Source organism: Phyllobates terribilis, unplaced genomic scaffold (genome assembly GCF_046119375.1).
Source record: "Phyllobates terribilis strain yellow unplaced genomic scaffold, ASM4611937v1 Scaffold_47__1_contigs__length_9908305, whole genome shotgun sequence".
In the NCBI taxonomy this organism is placed as follows: Eukaryota; Metazoa; Chordata; class Amphibia; order Anura; family Dendrobatidae; genus Phyllobates; species Phyllobates terribilis.
Window position 1 is genome coordinate 3,228,201 of NW_027362807.1, and position 26,207 is coordinate 3,254,407.

A 26,207-nucleotide genomic window follows, 5' to 3' on the forward strand; every position below is an offset into this window, starting at 1 on the left:
CCATATGTATGTCACTTGACAAATGGTAAAGTTTTTAATATTACAGTTAGGACTGTCCCACAAGGGATGCCGTGACGTGGCGGGACAGCTTTTACATTATTTTGATCAAAATTATGTTAACTAAATACCCTTTATTATTTATTATTATTTTTGCACTGTGCGATTTATATTTACTTTTAATCATTTGGGTATTTTTCTTGTCTTTGGTTTCCCTTTGTCTAATGGCCTTGTGTGAACATGCATTTACATTTTGCATGCACATCAATTTATGTTCCAGTTCACACCTTCAGGTTTATACTTTATAAGGGGCATAATGGGGGCATTACACTGTGTGGGGGGCATCATACATACTGCATAAGGGGAATAATGGGGGCATTACACTGTGTGGGGGCATCATACATCCTGTATAAGGGGCATAATGGGGGCATTACACTGTGTGGGGGCATCATACATCCTGTATAAGGGGCATAATGGGGGCATTACACTGTGTGGGGGCATCATACATCCTGTATAAGGGGCATAATGGGGGCATCATACATCCTGTATAAGGGGCATTACACTGTGTGGGGGCATCATACATCCTGCATAAGGGGCATAATGGGGGCATTACACTGTGTGGGGTCATCATACATCCTGCATAAGGGGCATAATGGGGGCATTACACTGTGTGGGGGCATCATACATCCTGCATAAGGGGCATAATGGGGGCATTACACTGTGTGGGGGCATCATACATCCTGCATAAGGGGCATAATGGGGGCATTACACTGTGGGGCCAGTAAAGGGGTCCTGTACTATGAGAACAATACATTTCCTCCCTTCCTGTCTACATAGTTGGGTCGTATGTATCTATTACAGGAAACAGAACAAAAACCTTATGATTCTTATAAAGGGGCAACACAAGACCCCAAAAGAGTCTCCGTGCTTTAGGGGTTAATGCCCCCTGCGCCCAGTAATGGGGTCTCCACATACCTCCACCTGCAGAGCCGCCACCACATATATGGCTGCTCTGTGCGCACAGGAGCTGTGATGAGGTCACAGGAGGGGAGGAGTCAGGGGTCACATGATCAGGGGCCTCAGTGGATGCAGGACTCTGCTGTGCTGGTTGTCATGGTGCTGGATGAGCTGAAGTTTATGTGTGGGGTCAGGAGGGGTTTACAGTGTGGATGTAGCAGAGCCGCGTGTGTACGAGGTGTACGGAGCGGAGCCGCGTGTGTACGAGGTGTACGGAGCGGAGCCGCGTGTGTACGAGGTGTACGGAGCGGAGCCGCGTGTGTACGAGGTGTACGGAGCGGAGCCGCGCGTGTACGAGGTGTACGGAGCGGAGCCGCGCGTGTACGAGGTGTACGGAGCGGAGCCGCGCGTGTACGAGGTGTACGGGGCGGAGCCGCGTGTGGACGAGGTGTACGGGGCGGAGCCGCGTGTGGACGAGGTGTACGGGGCGGAGCCGCGTGTGGACGAAGTGTACGGGGCGGAGCCGCGTGTGGACGAGGTGTACGGGGCGGAGCCGCGTGTGTACGAGGTGTACGGAGCAGAGCCGCGTGTGTACGAGGTGTACGGAGCGGAGCCGCGTGTGTACGAGGTGTACGGGGGCGGAGCCGCGTGTGTACGAGGTGTACGGGGGCGGAGCCGCGTGTGTACGGGGCGGAGCCGCCTGTGTACGAGGTGTACGGGGCGGAGCCGCGTGTGTACGAGGTGTATGGAGCAGAGCCGCATGTGTACGAGGCGTACGGAGCGGAGCCGCGTGTGTACGAGGCGTACGGAGCCGCATGTGTACGAGGCGTACGGGGCGGAGCCGCGTGTGTACGAGGCGTACCGAGCGGAGCCGCAGGTGTACGGAGCGGAGCCGTGTGTGTGTACGATCACTAGATCACTTATCTTTATAAATGTACACATACAGTACAGAATATATACATACAGTACAGAATATATACATACTGACCCTATACACATACAGTACAGAATATATACATACTGACCCTATACACATACAGTACAGAATATATACATACAGTACAGAATATATACATACTGACCCTATACACATACAGTACAGAATATATACATACTGACTCTATACACATACAGTACAGAATATATACATACTGACCCTATATACAGTACCGACCAAAAATTTGGACACACCTTTTCATTTAAAGATTTTTCTGTATTTTCTTGACTATGAAAATTGTACATTCACACTGAAGGCATCAAAACTATGAATTAACACATGTGGAATTATATACTTAACAAAAAAGTGTGAAACAACTGAAAATATGTCTTATATTCTAGGTTCTTCAAAGTAGCCACATACAGTACAGAATATATACATACTGACCCTATACACATACAGAACAGAATATATACATACTGACCCTATACACATACAGCACAGAATATATACATACTGACCCTATATACATACAGAACAGAATATATACATACCCTATACACATACAGTACAGAATATATACATACTGACCCTATACACATACAGTGCAGAATATATACATACTGACCCTATACACATACAGTGCAGAATATATACACACTGACCCTATACACATACAGTACAGAATATATACACACTGACCCTATACACATACAGAACAGAATATATACATACTGACCCTATACACATACAGCACAGAATATATACATACTGACCCTATATACATACAGAACAGAATATATGCATACTGACCATATATACATACAGTACAGAATATATACATACTGACCATATATACATACAGTACAGAATATATACATACTGACCCTATATACATACAGTACAGAATATATACAGGACACACCTTCTCATTTAAATATTTTTCTGTATTTTCATGACTATGAAAATTGTACATTCACACTGAAGGCATCAAAACTATGAATTAACACATGTGGAATTATATACCTAACAAAAAAGTGTGAAACAACTGAAAATATGTCTTATATTTTAGGTTCTTCAAAGTAGCCACTTTTTGTTTTGATGACTTTTTGTACACTCTTGGCATTCTCTTGCTGAGCTTCAAGAGGTAGTCACCGGAAATGGTCTTCCAACAATCTTGAAGGAGTTCCCAGAGATGCTTAGCAGTTGTTGGCCCTTTTGCCTTCACTCTGCGGTCCCTGCTCACCCCAAACCATCTCGATTGGGTTCAGGTCTGGTGACTGTGGAGGCCAGGTCATCTGGCGTAGCACCCCATCACTCTCCTTCTTGGTCAAATAGCCCTTACACAGCCTGGCGGTGTGCTTGGGATCATTGTCCTGTTGAAAAATAAATGATGGTCCAACTAAACGCAAACCGGATGGAATAGCATGCCGCTGCAAGATGCTGTGGTAGCCATGCTGGTTCAGTATGCCTTCAATTTTGAATAAATCCCCAACAGTGTCACCAGCAAAGCACCAGCACACCATCACACCTCCTCCTCCATGCTTCACGGTGGGAACCAGGCATGTAGAGTCAATCTGTTCACCTTTTCTGCATTGCAGAAAGACACGGTGGTTGGAACCAAAGATCTCAAATTTGGACTCATCAGACCAAAGCACAGATTTCCACTGGTCTAATGTCCATACCTTGTGTTCTTTAGCCCAAACAAGTCTCTTCTGCTTGTTTCCTGTCCTTAGCAGTGGTTTCCTAGCAGCTATTTTACCATGAAGGCCTGCTGCACAAAGTCTCCTCTTAACAGTTGTTGAAGAGATGTGTCTGCTGCTAGAGCTGTGTGTGGCATTGACCTGGTCTCTAATCTGAGCTGCTGTTAACCTGAGATTTCTGAGGCTGGTGACTCGGATAAACTTATCCTCAGAAGCAGAGGTGACTCTTGGTCTTCCTTTCCTGGGGCGGTCCTCATGCGTGCCATTTTCTTTGTAGCGCTTGATTGTTTTTGCAACTGCACTTGGGGACACTTTCAAAGTTCTCCCAATTTTTCACACTGACTGACCTTCATTTCTTAAAGTAATGATGGCCACTCGTTTTTCTTTACTTAGCTGCTTTTTTCTTGCCATAATACAAATTCTAACAGTCTATTCAGTAGGACTATCAGCTGTGTATCCACCAGACTTCTGCACAACACAACTGATGCTCCCAACCCCATTTATAAGGCAAGAAATCCCACTTATTAAACCTGACAGGGCACACCTGTGAAGTGAAAACCATTTCCGGTGACTACATCTTGAAGCTCATCACGAGAATGCCAAGAGTATGCAAAGCAGTCATCAAAGCAAAAGGTGGCTACTCTGAAGATCCTAGAATATAAGACATATTTTCAGTTGTTTCACACTTTTTTGTTAAGTATATAATTCCACATGTGTTAATTCATAGTTTTGATGCCTTCAGTGTGAATGTACAATTTTCATAGTTATGAAAATACAGAAAAATCTTTAAATGAGAAGGTGTGTCCGAACTTTTGGTCTGTACTGTACATACAGTGCAGAATATATACATACTGACCCTATATACATACAGTACAGAATATATACATACTGACCCTATACACGTACAGTACAGAATATATACATACATACAGTACAGAATATATACATACTGACCCTATATACATACAGTACAGAATATATACAGTACAGACCAAAAGTTTGGACACACCTTCTCATTTAAAGATTTTTCTGTATTTTCATGACTATGAAAATTGTACATTCACACTGAAGGTATCAAAACTATGAATTAACACATGTGGAATTATATACTTAACAAAAAAGTGTGAAACAACTGAAAATATGTCTTATATTTTAGGTTCTTCAAAGTAGCCACTTTTTGTTTTGATGACTGCTTTGCACACTCTTGGCATTCTCTTGCTGAGCTTCAAGAGGTAGTCACCGGAAATGGTCTTCCAACAATCTTGAAGGAGTTCCCAGAGATGCATAGCACTTGTTGGCCTTTTTGCCTTCACTCTGCGGTCCAGCTCACCCCAAACCATCTCGATTGGGTTCAGGTCTGGTGACTGTGGAGGCCAGGTCATCTGGCGTAGCACCCCATCACTCTGCTGAAAAATAAATGAAGGTCCAACTAAACGCAAACCGGATGGAATAGCATGCTGCTGCAAGATGCTGTGGTAGCCATGCAGGTTCAGTATGCCTTCAATTTTGAATAAATCCCCAACAGTTTCACCAGCAAAGCACCCCCACACCATCACACCTCCTCCTCCATGCTTCACAGTGGGAACCAGGCATGTAGAGTCCATCCGTTCACCTTTTCTGCGTCGCACAAAGACACGGTGGTTGGAACCAAAGATCTCAAATTTGGACTCATCAGACCAAAGCACAGATTTCCACTGGTCTAATGTCCATTCCTTGTGTTCTTTAGCCCAAACAAGTCTCTTCTGCTTGTTGCCTGTCCTTAGCAGTGGTTTCCTAGCAGCTATTTTACCATCAAGGCCTGCTGCACAAAGTCTCCTCTTAACAGTTATTGTAGAGATGTGTCTGCTGCTTGAACTCTGTGTGGCATTGACCTGGTCTCTAATCTGAGCTGCTGTTAACCTGCGATTTCTGAGGCTGGTGACTCGGATACACTTATCCTTAGAAACAGAGGTGACTCTTGGTCTTCCTTTCCTGGGGCGGTCCTCATGTGAGCCAGTTTCTTTGTAGCGCTTGATAGTTTTTGCAACTGCACTTGGGACACTTTCAAAGTTTGCCCAATTTTTCGGACTGACTGACCTTCATTTCTTAAAGTAATGATGGCCACTCGTTTTTCTTTACTTAGCTGCTTTTTTCTTGCAATAATACAAATTGTAACAGTCTATTCAGTAGGACTATCAGCTGTGTATCCACCTGACTTCTGCACAACACAACTGATGGTCCCAACCCCATTTATAAGCCCAAAAAATCCCACTTATTAAACCTGACAGGGCACACCTGTGAAGTGAAAAGCATTTCCGGTGACTACCTCTTGAAGGTCATCAAGAGAATGCCAAGAGTGTGCAAAGCGGTCATCAAAGCAAAAGGCGGCTACTTTGAAGAACCAAGAATATAAGACATATTTTCAGTTGTTTCACACTTTTTTGTTAAGTATATAATTCCACATGTGTTAATTCATAGTTTCGATGCCTTCAGTGTGAATGTACAATTTTCAAAGTCATGAAAATACAGAAAAATCGTTAAATGAGAAGGTGTGTCCAAACTTTTGGTCGCATGGACTTATTATTTTGAGCTTTGTTCTGTTATTCCTTTTTGTGCCAGGAAAAGGCTGTTACTTTTGTTTCCTCACTGGTGTATGGACACTAAATAAACCACCAGTTTGTTTGAACTCGCGGATTGCATCACTGTGTGAATCTGTGCCTACCTCCAACGCGGCTCAGTGAGTACAAATCCCTACAATTGGTGCTAGAAGCACGGGCACAGATCCCAAGCTGCAGTGTGACTACTGCAAGAAGACATATATGTCCTGGGTGAAGTCCACCATAAGCCAGCAAGTGTCGCCGGACAAAATGGAGTACCTGCTTAAACATTTGTTGCAAGCACAGCAGGAGCAACAAGCGCAACACCAGCAGCAGTACCAGCAGAGCATGCTGCAGCAGGAAACAAACTTCTGATGCAGCAGATCCAACAGCAGCAAAGACAAATGAAATCTTGGCAGAGCAGAACCGTGGCAGGACGACCGCCACATCCTCAGATCCAGGTGATGACTCATACGTCAGGAAGACGGTAAGAAGAGCATTACAAAAGAAGACCCTGGGTGATGACGTTGAGGCGTTCCTGACTGTCTTTGAGAGGGTGGCAGAGCGGGAAAAATTGTCTCCGGAGCAGTAGGCGGAGGTGCTGGCGCCATATTTGACAGGCGAGCCGCAGAAAGCCTATTATGACTTGGCCTTGCAGGATGCGAAAGAGTACGCTATGTTTAAAACTGAGATTTTGGCACACTTAGAAGTGACTCTGACTGTCAGGGCGCAACGGGTGCACCACTGGGCCTATTGCAGTGACAAACCTCCCCGGTCCCAGATGTTCAACCTCCTACACCTGGTCCAAAAGTGGTTGCAACCAGAATCTTCTTCCCCAGCACAGATGGTGGAGAAGGTCATTATAGACAGGTTTATACATTCTCTTCCGAAGTTGGTGAAATCCTTGGTTGCCCAGGGAGATCCCCATAATGCCGATGACTTGGTGGGGTTGGTGGAAAGATACCAGGCGGTTGAGAGTCCGTTGGGAAAACAAGGGGTCGTAGCCTCTCAATACTGGGGTTCTCAAAAGGCAGCGGACAACCAAAAGGATGGAGCTAGCGCCACACCTGGGGGGCGTCATAGAGTTCAGGAGGGGTCTGAGTTGGTGCCCAAGGTTCCACCCCATAATATAGTGTGTTGAAGATGTCATACCCCTGGCCATACTGCCGCCCGGTGTTCCGTAAACTCTGAGCCAATGGACTGCAACATGGGCCGACGTTGCTCTTATTTTGCCTACCCCGCCTGCAGCGCAGTTTCTCAACATGGCGAGGGTCCTCAGGCATGCTCAGTGTCAGCAAACGGGGCACGAGTCTCTGGACTATTGGACTCAGGAAGTTTGGAGACCCTGATAAGGGCCACACTCCCTCATGGACTGATTCCTGGGAAGGTGGTGCGTGTCCGGTGTATCCATGGGGACGCTAAGAACTATCCAGTGGCCCCGATGGATGTAAACACGGACTGTGGCACCACATCTCATGAAGTGGCGGTCGTTAAGGACCTATTGCATCCCATAATAATTGGACGTGACTTTGCATTATTCTGGGAGATGTGGGGGAAAGCGGGGACACACGCGGCTCTGCTTCGTACACCTCGTACACACGCGGCTCTGCTCCGTACACCTCGTACACACGCGGCTCTGCTCCGTACACCTCGTACACACGCGGCTCTGCTCCGTACACCTCGTACACACGCAGTTTCGCTCCGTACACCTCGTACATACACGGCTCTGCTCTGTACACCTCGTACACGCGCGGCTCCGCTCCGTACACCTCGTACACACGCGGCTCTGCTACATCCACACTGTAAACCCCTCCTGACCCCACACATAAACTTCAGCTCATCCAGCACCATGACAACCAGCACAGCAGAGTCCGGCATCCACTGAGGCCCCTGATCATGTGACCCCTGACTCCTCCCCTCCTGTGACCTCATCACAGCTCCTGTGCGCACAGAGCAGCCATATATGTGGTGGCGGCTCTGCGGGTGGAGGTATGTGGAGACCCCCATTACTGGGCGCAGGGGGCATTAACCCCTTCAGCACGGAGACTCTTTTGGGGTCTTGTGTTGCCCCTTTATAGGAATCATAAGGTTTTTGTTCTGTTTCCTGTAATACATACATATGACCCAACTATGGAAACAGGAAGGGAGGAAACGTATTGTTCTCATAGGACAGGACCCCTTTACTGCCCCCACAGTGTAATGCCCCCATTATACCCCTTATGCAGGATGTATGATGCCCCCACACAGTGTAATGCCCCCATTATGCCCCTTATGCAGGATGTATGATGCCCCCACACAGTGTAATGCCCCCATTATGCTCCTTATGCAGGATGTATGATGCCCCCCACAGTGTAATGCCCCCATTATGCCCCTTATGCAGGATGTATGATGCCCCCACACAGTGTAATGCCCCCATTATGCTCCTTATGCAGGATGTGTGATGCACCCCACAGTGTAATGCCCCCATTATGTCCCTTTCAGGATGTATGATACCCCCACACAGTGTAATGCCCCCATTATGCCCCTTATGCAGTATGTATGATGCCCCCACACAGTGTAATACCCCTATTATGCCCCTTATGAAGGATGTATGATGCCCCCACACAGTGTAATGCCCCCATTATGCCCCTTATACAGGATGTATGATGCCCCCACACAATGTAATGCTCCCATTATGCCCCTTATGCAGGATTTATGATGCCCCCACACAGCGTAATGCCCCTTATGCAGGATGTATGATCCCCCACAGTGTAATGCCCCCATTATGCCCCTTATGCAGGATGTATGATGCCCCCAGACAATGTAATGCCCCCATTATGCTCTTATGTAGGATGTATGATGCCCCCACACAGTGTAATGCCCCCATTATGCCCCTTATGCAGGATGTATGATGCCCCCACACAGTGTAATGCTCCCATTATGCCCCTTATGCAGGATGTATGATGCCCCCACACAGTGTAATGCCCCCATTATGCCCCTTATGTGGGATGTATGATGCCCCCACACAGTGTAATGCCCCCATTATGCCCCTTATGCAGCATGTATGATGCCCCCCCACCGTGTAATGCCCCTTATGCAGGATGTATGATGCCCCCACACAGTGTAATGTTCCCCCAGTACCGCCTGAGGTCTTGCAGTTGGAATAATCCCTCTGTAAAATGGTTTTGCCTTTGCCTGCTCCCCTACATGTATACCCTCGAGCATGTATACATGCATGTAGGGGAGCAGTCCTTACTAGATATCGAGGCTTTGTACAGTAATATACCGCATGAGGATGGTATCAGAGGAGTAAGACATTTCTTGAAATCGAGATCAATAGAGTGTAGCAGACATAATGACTTCATGGAGGATCTTCTAAAATTCACTCTTACTCATAACTTCTTTCTTTTTGATAGGAAGTACTTCCACCATCTCAGGGGTACTGTGATGGGGAGCCCCTGGGCTCTCTCGTATGCTAACCTATTCCTGGGCTGGTGGGAGGAAACCACAATATTCAGGGATGATCATAAGTGGTGGCATCCATTTATTGGGGTTTGGTATATATTGGCTACATTTTAATCATCTGGTCAGGGACGAGTGAATAATCTTTTGAATGTGTCAGGGAACTCAACTTCAACAGAGTCGGCCTGAGATTTACATCTGAGTTTAATGATTACCAGTTGCCTTTCCTGGATGTACTAATCAAGAAAGAAACGGATGGGACCCTAGGGACATTCATCTACCATAAACCTTCAAGCACTAATAAACTATTGAAGTGGGATAGCCACCACCCCATCCCCATAAAAAGAGGAATACCCAAGGGCTAATTTTTATGGTTGAAAAGGTACAGCCATAATGTCACAGATTTTAATATACAGGCAATAGACCTGAACAACAGATTCAGGGAAAAAGGGTACTCCTGGTACATTTTGGATTCCACATTATTGTTTGCAGAAAAATGGGAGAGACAGACACTCCTACATACCTATCCAAGAGACCAAGAAAAAGATGAGATAACACAAGTAAGAAAAACTTGCGACAGTCAGAGTGACTGTATCTTTAATATCCTCAGTAAACACTGGGATATACTTGTGGCTGACCCAGACCTGATGGTGCTGTGGGATCTACTCCCACAATAACTTTCAGAAAGGATCAGTCAATTAGAGACCATTTAGTGCATAGTTTCTACAAAAAAACTGCACCCAAGGGGACTTGGCTAGATAGAAGAATCTCTGCGGTTTATTTAGATCTGGAGAATGTTGTACATGTAATTGGATGAGACCATGTAAACCTTTCTCGAGTTCCTCCACGACTAAAAAAAATTTTCAGAGAGATTATTCCAACTGTAAAACCTCAGTACTTGTGTATATGGCCACATGTACCTGCCCCCTAGATTATGTAGGCAAGACCAAGACAGAGTCTAGGAGGAGGGTGGGGGGCAGTTGGGTGATATATGCCATGGTCAGTACACCCCATTAGCGAGACACATTAACAGTGCACATTGAAGTGAAACCGGAGACATCTCCTTTTGTATCATTGAGGTGGTTAAACCCAATGTGAGAGGAGGTGATCACAATAGATGTATCCTCAAAAAAGAAAGTGAGTGGATTTTTAGACTGGATTCACGAGCCCCTAAGGGACTGAATGAGCAAATTTCCTATGCCTGTTTTGTATGAATACAGACCCATTCCGGATTACATTTTTGGATTTTATACTCTACCCATTGCTACTCAGTTCCCTGTGAATGGGGATCACATATTGTTGTACTTCATCGAGATATTTCTTATCAGTTATATCCCATATATACTATTTAGTAACTAACAAGTGTGGTGATCCTTCTGTATCTCTAATTATGCAATAGGGGTCAAATATGACCATTTAGGAATTTACTGTGGGCCAACATCCCATATTTTATGTAGTGATAAAGTAGATCTACATGCCTATTGCATTATGGGATGATGTGCAATACTTGTTTTTAGTCTCCCATGACGCTGATCTCAGAGGTAGGATTTTTCTATATTGGTGGGATGCAATCCAATACCATATGTGTGGAACGCATGCTTCCGAACATGCGCATTCGCAGATAGGAGACCATGATGCACTCCGGCATGGAACGCACATGTCCGGGCACGTTTTTGCTTTCTGCCCGCCCGTTGTTTTGTGCTGAATTTTGGGGAGTACTTGAGAATTTATTTTTGTTCCATCTGTCTTTAGTTGGTCCCACTGATGCATCAGATAAGTCCTCAGAGAATTATAATTAGAGGAACCCATGGACACATAAGGTTTTGTGAAGCTGACCTCCGCTCTCCTCTGTTTCCTTTGAATTTATTGTGTGACCTGTATTTCAGAACAGTGGCTCTTGGTTTGTTTCATTTCCATGTGTAAATTGAATTTGACTCGTTGTCTTTGATATCTCTTTCAAACTTAGTTTTTTTGATGTTTGAGATCCATCCTCCAGACTTTGTAAATTCTTCTGCATATTTTGTTTGAGTTTTGTATCCATAAAGGCTTCTACACTGGGTGGAAAACTTTCACCGAGTTTTTTTCAAGAAACAAATATCAAACGCAATGTGATTTGATTATCCTTTATAAATTTATCTTTATTAAGTTTTGAAAAGGAAATACAAATACAAACACCGGGTACTAGTTGTGTAACAAGTAGTAGGTCAAACATGACCACATAACCATAACAATAACCAGTATTTCCAAAACATTTGAAAATGAAATAATTAAACACAATACAAAGTAGAGTCGCTGGTAGAACATTGGTTCAATGTGTTTTAGGATATATCAGCATGGTGACTCAGACTTAAACATTAAGTCATTACATATTCATGTTGATTAACAAATAAGGGCTATAAAAGAAAAAACGAGTAGTTAAAACCAAAAACACAAGTGCACACAAAGACAAAGGGAAGTGATGTATGGGTAAGAGGGTTAGGGTAACGTCAGAGAGGCTCCTGAAGTATAGACTTAGCTTTCCCCTATGAGGTCAAGGTAATCAACGGAAGATTTAAACTCCAGTAGAACCATGTTTTATAAAATTTATCATGGAAGTTATTGATCGTGTAGGTGAGCTCCTCCGTTAACATAATCTCATTTATTTTGGAGAACCATAGTGAGATTGTCGGGATAGTGTTACTTTTCCATAGCGAGGGAATACATGCTCTAGCAGACGTGATCAAGAGTCTCAGTATCGAGTTTTTATATGTTTTTAAAGGGATGTTGCTGTGATGGAGAAGGACGAAAGCTGGGTCATGTCTTGCTCTATCCACCAACGTCACGTTACAACACAGACTGTCCAGGAGTTTACGGAACCTTATTAGGAGCATGCCCAGGCGTTGTAGGGAGGTCATACAGGCACTTAGAGGCCACACACAATACTCATCCTGATTTTGACTTGTTTTAAGGACATTACATCAAAGTTTGATCAGCCTGTAGTGTGTTTTTCCACTTTAATTTTGGGGGTGACTCCAAATCCAGGCCTCCATTGGTTAATAAATTTAATTTCCATTGATAATTTTTGTGTGATTTTGTAGTCAGCACATTCAACTTTGTACAGAACAAAGTATTCAATGAGAATATTTCATTCATTCAGATCTAGGATTTGTTATTTGAGTGTTCCCTGTATTTTTTGAGCAGTGCATTTAATAGAATGTATAGAGAGTAAACTACAATATGTGGGATGCACGTCAGAGTCGCTAAAAAAATGTATTAGAAGACATTTATCTGACGCAATCAATCCCACAACATTAAACGTTTGTGGTTTAAAGACGCTTCACCATGACATATGATTCAAGCCGTGTTAGTTTCCTTGATACCGTGGTGATCAAGGATACACAGGGCCACCTAACAACTGACCTCTATTCCAAGCTCACCGATCGCAATGGCCTATTAGGCTATGCGCCCACGATGCAGAAATGCTCCGGATTTTTTCCTGAGCGTTTCTGCATCTCCCTGGCAGAAAAAAACGCATGCGGATTGTACATGCGAATTGTGTATGCGGATTGTACATGCGAATTGTGTATGCGGATTGTACGTGCGAATTGTGCATGCGGATTGTACATGCGGTTTCCTGCCAGGGACTTGCGGAAATGGAGCGTTATTCACTGACATTTCCGCATGTGGATTGACAAGCGCTTTCCAAGCGATTAGCATCACTTGGAAAGTGCTTGTGACAACTTGGTCACACTATATAAATCCATGCAAACAGCATGGATTTATATAGTGTGAACCGAGAGAGTGGTAAAAATAAAAAAATATATATATACTTGCCCTCCGATGGCCTGCACTGTCTTGTTTCGATCAGTCCCGGCTGCTGGCAGCAGTGGATTGAAAGACCTGCTGACGTCGGCGTCGCGTGACCCATCACATGACTCTGACGCCAGCGCAGGGCCTTCAATCCACTGAAAAGTGCCGGGAAGCAAGCAGGAGCGCAGCGCGGGCCGCCAGAAGGTAAATATATATTTATTTTTTATTTTATTCTTTTTTTACAGATTTTTTAATGGTACCTGGGTGTGGATGAGACTCTCCTCTCATCTACACCCGGGTACCATCCGCACATTAGAACGCATGGATTACGCATCTACATATACAGTGATGCGTAATCCATGCGGTCTAATGCAAGTCAATGGCGGCGAAGACGCAACACTTCCCTAAAATAATTGGTAGTGCTGCGTTTTTTTCCGCAATGATAATCCGCAGCGGAAATTTCCGCAGCATGTGCACAGCACATGCGGATTATCATTGGGGAGCATTGCTGCCCTTCTACCATGCGTTTTTAATGCGTTTCCGCAGTTGCAAAAAACGCTGCAGAAACACATTAAAAACGCATCGTGGGCACACAGCCTTACACTTTTCTAGCATTTATCCAAGGTCGATGAAGAAATCTATACCTACATCACGATTTCAGAGGGTCAAACGGATTGTGTCCAGTGAAACTATCCACAATCAGAGGTTACAAGAAATGTCGACCAAATTCACTGAACGAGGCTATCCACCTATCTTCTTGCATCCCCAGGCGTCGAATTCCAGAGCTGTTCGTCCAAACACTAAGGACTGAATCCCCTTCGTTCACATGTTACACCCCTTCACCTACATCTTACATAAAACCATTAGGAAACACAGGAACATCTTACAAACCGGCTATCCCACGATCCCTGCATTCCAACAACCTTTCCTACCTTGTTTTAAGAGAGCAACCAATATTAGAGACTCTCTGGTACGTGCCGATTTGGGCACAGCGCACCAAGATCCAAAACAATGGTTTTTGCAGAATCCCAAAATGGGCACATTCCCATGTCTCCAATGTCGTCAATGCAACAATGTCCTCAGGGGTAGCATTGTTCATCACCCACAAACTGGCAAAATATGCAACATCAAAGGGTACTTTACATGTGATAGTTCATATGTGGTATATCTTATTAAATGTCCATTCGGCCGAATCTATGTAGGGGAGACGGCACAGCCCATAAAGGATAGGATTTCAAAGCACAAGTCCACAATTTGGTGCAAAAACCTAATGTTACCCATTCGCCAACAGTTTATCACGGCAGGACATAGTATTTCTCAATTCAAGTACCAGGTATTGGAACAAGTTTTGACACCACGTCGGGGGAGCGACTGAGTGAGTCTTCTCAAACGTAGAGAAGCCTACTGGATTCATGAATTACAGTCCTTAGAGCCGAAAGGCCTTAATAGGGACTATGACCTGCTGGCTTTTTATATAAGTTTTTTTTATGTTTGGAGTTTGGTTCTCATTGAACAATTGGTATAGAGAAACTTGTCACCCAGGGATCTTATGTGACCCTATGTTGAAATGTATTTGACATTTGGAAATGTGGTCTTCAATTTGAATAGGTCAATAATATACATGTTTTGATCTCCATATCCTACTCATATATTGTCTCCTTTATTGCAGATTATTCCTCTCTGGTACACTCTTGTCCCCTCTCCTGGATCCTTCTCCACTCCAACAAAGGCTCTGGCTCATGCCCATTGGGTCTTATGCTCTATACTGGTTGAACGCACGTTCTCTCTCCCTGGCACTCAAACTTCCGGCTCACTGGAACGCATTTACACCAGCCTGCGGAACGCACAGCTTCCTGGGAGCATTGCATCACTTCCGGTGACGTCACACGTGCACTTCCGGAGTTCACACTACACAGCACTGCGGGATTGGTGGCGATTGGTCAGCTGATACCATCCTGCCCCTGACAACGCTCACAGCACCAGGAACTAGCGGTGGACACAGTGTTCCTCTAAGCCACTACGTGCAGTACCACCTTATAACCCGGAACTAGGGGTCACAGGTATGCTACGTCCAGCTCTAATCGGTCTATCTCTGCCTCCACAGTTCCTCTCAGCTGATAACTCTGAGTCTGCCACTCTCTGCTCTTTTCTGCAGACCCAAGTAACCAGAGTCAACATATCTCCACACTTTTGAATTCCTACCTTTGAACACCATCCAGCAGTCTAGTAGGTGTCACCTCTCTTCAATTTGTATATATACTTGCGCTATACTATGATGTATCCGCATTAATGGGGTTTAACAAAATATTATTTACTGTTTAAGAGGGGTTTGGGAGAAATTGTTAATATTTTCTCAATATTTCCCTGACAGTGCGTCTATGAGAAACGTATTCAGCTACATACTCCAAGGAAGAAACTGCTTGTTGTATGTGTCCTAAAATATATAGGTTTTATTACTAGATGTAAAGAAAAAAACGAAATACTGTAAAATAATATATCTCCTCATATGTTTCCCCTCATTATCTCCAATAGTTGTGTTATTACACAGGATTTTTATGATGTTCCATCAACTTATCTTTTTCTCCTCCAGGTCTCTACAATATCGGATCCTCTCATGAAGATCTTCTATATGAGAAAATTTTTATGATTTACCCATCAAAGATGGATATGGACAGAGACAAAATGGCGGAGAGGATATTACATCTCACCATAGAGATCCTCTTCCGGCTTACTGGAGAGGTGAGAGATTCTGATGACGTCACATTACATCATTCTTATCTATGGGAATAACAGATGGACAGAACTGGAGAGGTGAGGACTCTGGAAATGTCTGGAGTGAGATTTATTAATGTGTCTTTCCATAACCAGGATTACACAGTAGTGAAGAAGACCTCTAATAAGCGCTGTCAGGACCCTGTGTCTGAGGGATGGGAAAGACCACTGAGCCCAATCACAGGGCCTCCACCTCACCCCCTGATACATGAGGACATCAATGACCAGAAGATTCTAGAACTCGCCTACAAGATGATTGAGCTGCTGACTGGAGAGGTGACACTGCTGGGACATTATACAGTAACGCTATGAAGGGATCGGGGAGATGACGGTATCATTGTATGTGTCAGGTTCCTATAAGATGTCAGGATGTCGCTGTCTATTTCTCCATGGAGGAGTGGGAGTATTTAGAAGGACGCAAAGATCTGTACAAGGACGTCATGATGGAGGTTCCCCAGCCCCTCACATCACCAGGTATTAGACAGGACTAAATACACACGGCCTATAATTATCTGTATGTAAAGAATGAATTCAGTCCCTGTATGTGTTTCCTTCAGATCTATCCAGTAAGAGGACAACACCAGATAGATGTCCCCGTCCTCTTCTTCCACATGACTGTAAACAAGAAGGTCCCAATGTTCCTCAGGATCATCAGGTAGATGGAGAGAAGGAGTCATGAGATCTCACCTATGATGTGTAGACGGCTGTAAAGGTTTTGTATTTTTGGATTCAGTCTTGTTTTATCCACCATTATTATGTTTTATACTTGTGTAATGAGAACGGTGGAGATGGCAGGATTAGAGCCGATCATAGATGTGACTTCTCCATCTGTCTTTGACTTTTATAATATTTATTTGTTTCAGGGTGAAGATCTGACCCATATTAATACTACAGAGACATATGTGAGGGGTGATGAGCGGTGTAAAGAGGAGATTCCTACATATGACTACCCAGGTGAGTAGTAATCACTAAATACAGAGAAGTCACAGATTCTTCTCAGTCACCGGCTGTGGCTGCTTTATCGGTGGTGTAGTCCAGCTGTATCACAATCGTGTGATCACCATTTTGCCTCTAGACCACAACATTCTCCTCCGTTCAAATTACTTTGGGAAATTGTGAAAGCCCTTTTCTATAGAACTTACAACCTGGAGGATCCACCTACCCCCTGGGATTAGGAGACGCTGACCGTTACCTGCCCAGGTCTGTAAACTACAAAGCCAAATGACAGCGTACGTAGAATGTGCAGATGATCAGGCCCCATTTTTCAAATCTGACAGATGTCACTTTATGTGGTGATAACTTTGAAATTTTTCACAAAGGATAATAAGAAAGAAATGGACCTTACAAATTATTTTCCAACTTCTTTTGAATTTGACAATCCCCTATATATGGTTGTACACTACTGTCTGGGTACATGGCAGGTTAAGAAGGGAAGAAGCGCAATTTAGCTATTAGGAATGCAGATTTTGCTGGAATAGTTTGCAGACACAATGTATTGGGGGCGCTTTGGAAGCTCAAAAGATGGCTACCACGAACAGCCTTGCCTTATCTACCCCTTTTACATATTTCACAAATTACTTTCCTCATCACCCTTTAACCTCTCTACATGGATCTGGACTTACACAGAGACCCCTAGGCTTGGGCCACGGTGTTACCTGCTGTTCTGTGGAGTGAGATGGGAAGAAGAATAGTCTGGTAGCCGGGTCAGAACAGGAGGGCAGAGAAAATACAAAATCAGAAGACACAAGAGTAGTCAGTAAACGGGCCGGGGTCACAACAGGAAACAAATATACAAGCCGGGAGCTGAGCACAGAGGACTGAACCAGAGGACAACAAGGCTGTATCTGGCAGCTTCCGGCAATATGCTTCCAGCTTTAGTATCGTGTGGTGCTCTCCAAATGGCTGAAGCCGGGAGCAGATTATTCCAGCTGGACAGCAGACACACCCATACTGCCAGACTGGATGGTACTACTGGTCCAAGGCTCCCTAATCTTAGTGGCTGGACAGAGCATGAGCCACCCAGAGCTTCTGGTTCTGACGTCTCCTCCATCACCAGCGCTGCCTGCAGGATGAATAAGGCGGCGCCTGGTGACAAAAGCAAACGTCACACAAGTTGAAGCAGGAGGAGAAGCCGACGTCCCAGACGAGATGGGACACACCTTTTGCAGAAGCCTTAATATGACAAAATGGCAGAAAACCGGAGCAGTAGAAATCCCCATAAAGTGACTCCATTTTGGAAATTATAACCTTCAGTGAATTAATTTATAGGAGAAGTGACTATTTTGACTCCACAGTCACTCTCCAGAAATTAGCACACAGTGGATGTTGGAGAGTGAAAATTGCAAATATGCTGTTTTATTACCCAACACATAGTGTCCAGATTGTGCTCCAGGAGACACACACCGTAAATTAAGTGGGTTCTTCTCATTATAGTAATACCAAATACATGGATGCTAAATGTGACTTACTTAGGCACATAAACTACTGCAAGGCTCAGAAGCGAGGGGGAGATCTGACATTGGGAGAGTGGATATTGCTGTATTGGTTTATGGAAGCCATGTTGCTTTTCAAGAGCCTTTGAGCCACTAATAATATGGAAACCTCTGTTCTATTCGTTCTCCCATGACAGCACCACGAGAGAGAGGATCCGCCCATCAAGGACAGGAAACCTACAGGTTAAAAAGGGCGGCACCTCTCTCTCGCCTCAGTTTAGGTTTCCTGTCCATGATGGGAGACCTCGCAGGCTTACCTGCAGGAGATGGTCTCTTGCCCCAGAGGGAGCCACAGGGCGCTGGATGGAGCTGTCGGTCCTGGGCCTCTGGAGACGCCACGGCAGGGCTCATTGGGGCACCTCCGTGTGCGTTGCGGCAGGCGTGACATCCCCTCACGGGAGGTAGATATCCGCCATGTGTGGAGCCGCTAGCGGACGTCCTCCCCCCCCCCCCCGCTGTGCGAGGCAGGAGAACCGGGCGTATTTCCGGTGCGTCGGGGACGTCACCGGAAGTGGGCGGAGCTCGCGCGCGCAACCGGGAAGTGCGCGCGAGCATGAGGACGCCGAAGCCATGAGGAAGACAACGTCAGCTGGGCAGGCGGCGGTGAGCCAACCTGGGGGAGGGGAACCACGTGGGAACAATTAACTCCCTCCTGGGTTCGTAAAAAAAAATAAATAAATAAATAAATCAGCCCACACATGGTACCTGGTATAGCCAGTATAAAAGAGTCCTGGCAACATGCAGAGGTGCTTCCCAGCCCATTGTTACCTTGGTAGACATGGGAGATTCACAGGAGCAGCTTTCACCTCAGCAAGAACAACTGCTGCAGGAGCAGCCCTCTGGGGAGCCCTCACAACTGGTGGTGCAACGTCATTCCCGGTCTGGGTCTAGTCGTTCAGCTAGGAAGTTCACCACTAAGAGCAGAAAAAATGGTCCGGTTCAGCGTGATTCCCCGCCGGTTATGATGGATTCTTCTGCGGTACCAGATATTCTGTGGGGTAAGTGGAATCTTCGTGGAAGTTCTACTAATAGTTTCCTCCTCCTTTTTTCTTTCTATAAACTCCTCTTTCAGAGCAAGAAATGTTCAGCTAAATCGAAACATAAAGAATGTGCCTTATGCAGCAATCTGCTCCCAGATGCATATAATAAGAAATTGTGCCAGCTGTGTATTAACAAAGTAATGGCGGAGGAAACCCCGGGGTTTTCCCTGGGCCTAAAAACTTTAATTAGAGAGGAAATAGGCAAGGCTTTGCAAGGCTCAGAATCTACTCATATTTCTCAGGAACCTCAGCCGGGTTCAGACTCTGACATATCTGACATTTCCTCCTCTGCTCTCTCTTCTTCTGATAGTGAATCGGATAGACAGTGTTTTCCTCTGCAGGAAGTTGATGCCTTGGTAAAAGCTGTCCAGCCTACCATGGGCATTGTAGACATGAGGGCAGAAAAATTTGTGGAGGACGTAATGTTTGGTGGATTAGGTCAGAAAAAGAGAAAACGTTTTCCCGTGAATACAAGAGTTAAAGACCTCATTGATAGAGTGTGGAAAAAACCCGACAGGAAGGGCAGTGTTCCTCCATATTTCAAGAGGAGGTACCCATTTGAGGATGCCATATGTTCCTCTTGGTCAAAAGCACCAAAGCTGGACGTTGCTGTCGCTAAAGCGGCAAAAAAGACTTCCCTCCCGTTTGATGACATGGGAGCATTAAAAGACCCCCTGGACAGACGAGCTGATACCTTCTTAAAAGGTGCATGGGAGACAGCTGCAGGAGCACTGAGACCAGCAGTAGCAGCCACCTGCACATTTAGAGCCCTGATGGTTTGACTGTTTAACTGTTCCAGTCAGCTAAGGGATGGTGTCTCTAGGAAGGAGATTATTTCTTCCCTTCCACTGGTTTAGGGTGCAGCGGCCTTTCTTGCTGATGCGTCTGCGGACTTAGTCAGATTGGCAGCAAAGTCATCAGCTCTGTCAAATGCGGCTCGACGAGCGTTATGGATTAAATGCTGGCCTGGGGATGTACAGACAAAGTCCAGGCTGTGTACAATCCCTTGTGAAGGGGAATATCTCTTTGGCCAGACTATGGACGAATTATTGGAGAAGGCCGGAGATCCTAAGAAGGGTTTTCCATCGGTACCTCTACCCTCCTTTAAGAGATCGTTTCGGAAAAGAAAATTCATCCGAAGAAGATTCTTCAGGGAACCGGACAAGTCCGAAGAAAGAGGTCGAAAAGGTAGAGGCCTTCTCTTTGGTTCATCTCCAAAAAATGAGCAGAAGCCAGGGAATGCACAATCAGCCCAGGTGGGAGGGAGATTGTCATTATTTTTCCCAGCTTGGGAACAGATTTCTCATAGTAATTGGATTTTGAGCCTGATTAAGTATGGTCTAAAATTTCAATTTCAAGCTTTTCCTCACAAGAGATTCATGATTGTTCCCTCTAGTTCCTCCCCAGAACGCCAGACTGCCCTCGTATCGGAAATTCAAGTCTTAATAAGGAAAAACGTCCTGATTGAGGTTCCAGATTCAGAAAAGGGTCTCGGATTCTACTCCTCGCTCTTCTTGGTCCCAAAAACGCATGGGAGTTTCAGGACAATTATAAATCTAAAATCTTTAAATAGCTTCCTTAAAGTAGACACTTTCAAAATGGAATCCTTGAAAACAGTAATAAAGTTGCTTTTTCCCCACTGTTATATGGTAGTTCTCGATCTCAAGGATGCGTATTGCCATATTCCCATTCATAGTTACTATCAGAAATACCTGAGGCTGGCCATTGAAATTGAGGGGGTGGTTAAACACTTTCAGTACACTGCACTTCCCTTTGGGTTAGCAATAGCCCCGCAAATTTTCACCAAATTAATGGCAGAGGTTATGGCCCATATAAGAGAAAGAGACATTCTAATAATCCCTTACCTAGATGATCTCCTGATAGTGGGAAACTCTTTTCTCTTTTGTTCAATGCGAGGCCCACCTTCGGGTGACCATGTCTGTCTTGGAGGGCTTGGGGTGGTTTCTAAATTTGGAAAAATCTAGATTAACTCCACTCAAAGCTCCGCAGTATGTGGGGGCCATTTTAGATTCTAAAAGAACAGTTATGTTATTTATCTGAAGAAAAAATTACAAGAATCCAGGGTTTGGTAAGACAGTGTATGGATAAACCCTCTATGTCACTCCGTAAAGCCATGTCGCTATTAGGGACCTTAACCTCGAGTTTTTCCGCAGTTCGTTGGTCACAATTTCATTCAAGGGCTCTTCAGTGGGATGTATTGTATAACAACTCAGACCTAGAGGGACATTTAGACCGTGAGTTTACCCTGTGTCCTCGGGCCATACATTCCCTTCATTGGTGGTTACGACACGATAATCTTTCTAGGGGGGTCCCCTGGGAGTGTAAGCCGATGGCAGTCTTAACTACGGATGCGAGTGCTGCAGGTTGGGGAGCTCACTTCAAAGGAAACTTAGTTCAGGGGACCTGGTCAAGGAGTGAGATACAGATGTCATCAAATGTTAAGGAGCTTTTGGCGGTGGATTATGCATTCAACAAGTTCCTTATATATTTACAGGGCCAGCATGTCCATATACTCTCGGACAATCAAGTCTCGGTAGCTTATATAAATCACCAAGGGGGAACCCGCTCAAGAGACTTAATGAGGGTAGCGGACAGACTTCTTCAGAAGGCAGAAGATCATTGTCTCTCCCTTTCGGTTATTCATCTAAAAGGGAAAGAAAACGTCACAGCTGATTTCCTAAGCCGTACTTCCATAAAAGAGGGAGAATGGTCGTTGAATCCTCAAATCTTCTCCAGAATTGTGGCAATGTGGGGTCTTCCGACAGTGGACTTCTTTGCGACAAAATACAACCGACCTGGAGGAAGTTTTTATCATTTACGGAATTTAAACCAGAGGAGGGGCCCCCTATTGGGAAAATACTAGAGTTTCTGCAGCGGGGCTTAGAATTGGGGCTTACCACTAGTACCTTAAAAGTACAGGTGTCGGCTTTGGGAGCTTTGTTTTCTTCCGATATTGCAGCTAATTATTGGATAGCACGATTTATGAAAGCTTCCTTTAGGTGTAGACCCATTATCAAAGCAAAATCCTCTCCCTGGGATTTGAATTTGGTCCTAGATGCCTTAACTAATCCTCCCTTCGAGCCCCTAGATTTAGCCTCCCCAAAAATTATTTTCCTTAAAACAGCCCTGTTAGTGGCCCTGACTTCCGCCAGAAGAGTGAGTGACATACAGGCTCTTTCCATATGTCCGCCATTTACTCAGGATGATAGGATTGTATTAAAACCTGACCCAGCCTTTCTTCCAAAAGTAGTCACTCGGTTCCATAGAACTCAGGAGGTAGTTCTCCCAACCTTTTGCTTTCCCCCAAAAAATCAAAAAGAGGAGAGGCTACACACTTTCGACGTGAGGAGGTGCGTACTCAAATACCTACAGATTTCACGCAGTTTTAGGAAGGATAATTCCCTATTTATATGCCATCAGGGGGCTAGAAAGGGTTGTAAGGCCTCAAAGTCTACGATTGCAAGATGGATTAGAGAGGCCATATCACTCGCCTACTCCTCATGGAATAAGGAGGTTCCGGAGGGGTTGAGAGCTCATTCCACTAGAGCGATAGCAACCTCCTGGGCGGAGAAAACAGGGCTTTCCATCGAAGAGATATGTAAGGCTGCCACTTGGTCTTCTCCTTCTACCTTTTATAAGCATTATAGATTGGACCTGGGTGTCTCTGCCGATCTCACCTTTGGGAGAAGGGTGCTTCAAGCAGTGGTCCCTCCCTAATTTCCTTTCGTCTCTGTAATTCTCTCGTGGTGCTGTCATGGGAGAACGAATAAAGCCTTAGTTACTTACCGGTAACGGGATTTTTCGGAGCCCATGACAGCACCCGTATATTCCCTCCCTTCACTGGTGTTTTGCACTCCCGTAGAGTTGGCTTTCCTTTGTTTTGTGCACCTTTGGGAGAAGTTGGTGAAAGTAATGTACTTAATGTAATGATGTGTTTATTGTAACTAACCTTGGCGGTCCTCTCATGCTCTGTTAACTAAACTGAGGCGAGAGAGAGGTGCTGCCCTTTTTAACCTGTAGGTTTCCTGTCCTTGATGAGCGGATCCTCTCTCTCGTGGTGCTGTCATGGGCTCCGAAAAATCCCGTTACCGGTAAGTAACTAAGGCTTTTCCATTGACAGATGATGGATCTGAGTGGGGACTTGTTTTTTGTCAAATAAGTAGAAGTTTTTATTGGTATTATTTTCGCCTACATAACATTGTTTGGTGGCTTTTTATTCCATATTTTGGAGGCAGAATGAACAAACAGTTGAACACTACGCTCTACTGGTCCATCCTATGAGGTTTTCTATTAGACAGTCATTGTCCTGGTGAATAAGTGAATTTTTTTATATAACTTGCCTTTTTTACGGACAGTTTATGTAGAAATGTTCAAAAATATAAAATTCAAGGATTTTTTATTAAAAATAATAATTGGTTTTATTCTTGGCAGATGTCTGTACCAGGAGATCAGAGGGACAGCTGACATCTTCAATTTTCAAATCAGATAATTTTCAGATCCAACAGGATACAATTCAAATGAATGACATTTCTCCAGATTTACAATCATCCCTTCACAGCCAAGATCTGTCATCTGATCCTTTGAAACAGGTCCTGTCTTCTGATCCATTACCAACTACTAAGGAAAATCAAAGTCACAAAATAAGCATTAAAAAACAAACTGCTCCTAATGCAAAGAAGCCATTTTCACATTCAGAATATAGAAATAGTTTTCCTCTCAAAAAGTCTTTTCTTAAACCTCAAAAAATTCACACAGCGAAGAATAGATTTTCTTGCTCCAAGTGTGGGAGATGTTTTAATCAGAAAACAAGTCTTGTTAGGCACCAGAGAACTCACACAGGAGAGAAGCCATTTTCCTGTTCAGAATGTGGTAAATGTTTTATAGAGAAATCAAATCTTATCGCACATGAGAGAACTCACACAGGAGAGAAGCCATTTTCCTGTTCAGAATGTGGTAAATGTTTTACAGAGAAATCAAATCTTATCGCACATCAGAGAACTCACACAGGGGAGAAGCCATTTTCCTGTTCAGAATGTGGAAAATGTTTTAACCAGAAATCATATCTTAATATACATCAGAGAACTCACACAGGGGAGAAGCCTTTCCCATGTTCAGAATGTGGAAAATGTTTTAACCAGAAATCATATCTTAATATACATCAGAGAACTCACACGGGGGAGAAGCCTTTTCCATGTTCAGAATGTGGAAAATGTTTTAACCAGAAATCTAGTTTTCTTAAGCACCAAAGAACCCACACAATGGAGAAGCCTTTTTCATGTTCAGATTGTGGGAAATGTTTTGTACAGAAATCATATCTTAATATACATCTGAGAACTCACACAGGGGAGAAGCCATTTTCCTGTTCAGAATGTGGGAAATATTTTACAGAGAAATCAACTCTTATCAACCATCAGAGAACTCACACAGGAGAGAAGCCATTTTCCTGTTCAGAATGTGAGAAATGTTTTTCAGAGAAATCAAATCTTATTGTACATCAGAGAACTCACACAGAGGAGAAGCCATTTTCATGTTCAGAATGTGGGAAATCTTTTGCAAAGAAATCAAATCTTATCAAACATCAGAGAACTCACACAGGAGAGAAGCCTTTTCCATGTTCAGAATGTGGAAAATGTTTTAACCATAAATGTAGTTTTCTTAAGCACCAGAGAACCCACACAGAGGAGAAGCCATTTTCATGTTCAGATTGTGGAAAATGTTTTGGACACAAATCATATCTTAATAAACATCAGAGAACTCACACAGGGGAGAAGCCATTTTCCTGTTCAGAATGTGGGAAATATTTTACAGAGAAATCAACTCTTATCAACCATCAGAGAACTCACACAGGAGAAAAGCCATTTTCCTGTTCAGAATGTGGGAAATGTTTTACAGAGAAATCAACTCTTACCAAACATCACAAAACTCACACCGGGGAGAAGCCTTTTTCATGTTCAGAATGTGAGAAATGTTTTACAGAGAAATCAAGTCTTATCAAAAATCAGAGAACTCACACAGGGGAGAAGCCTTTTTCATGTTCAGAATGTGGGAAATGTTTTAACCAGAAATCGGATATTGATAAGCACCAGAGAACTCACACAGGGGAGAAGCCTTTTTCATGTTCAAAATGTGGGAAATGTTTTAACCAGAAAGCGCATCTTGATAGCCACCAGAGATCCCACACAGGGGAGAATGCCGCAACTACACCCAACTAGTCTCTGTAGAAACTAGAAAAAAAAAACATAGCAGCACAGCTAAAAATGCCACCACACACCTAACTAACTAATAAGCCGTTGAGGAGTTTCTCATACCTCCTGAGGAACTAGAGAGGAGGCTGCAACACACTCTCAACGAGGGAAAAGGAAAGTATGAAGTAAAATACGAAATCTCTGAATGAGAAACAAAAACACATTCATATAGGGCAAAGAAGGCAGGCTAAGGAGAACCAAAAATAAAAGGAACAAGTATAATCTCCCAGAAACCTA

The 26,207-nt window shown here is 44.3% G+C and overlaps 1 pseudogene; it reads left to right on the plus strand.

Moving 5' to 3' along the window:
* Nucleotides 1-8,094: 8,094 nt before the first annotated feature.
* Nucleotides 8,095-26,207, plus strand: part of LOC141191588 (uncharacterized) — a 47,488-nt pseudogene continuing 29,375 nt past the window's right edge.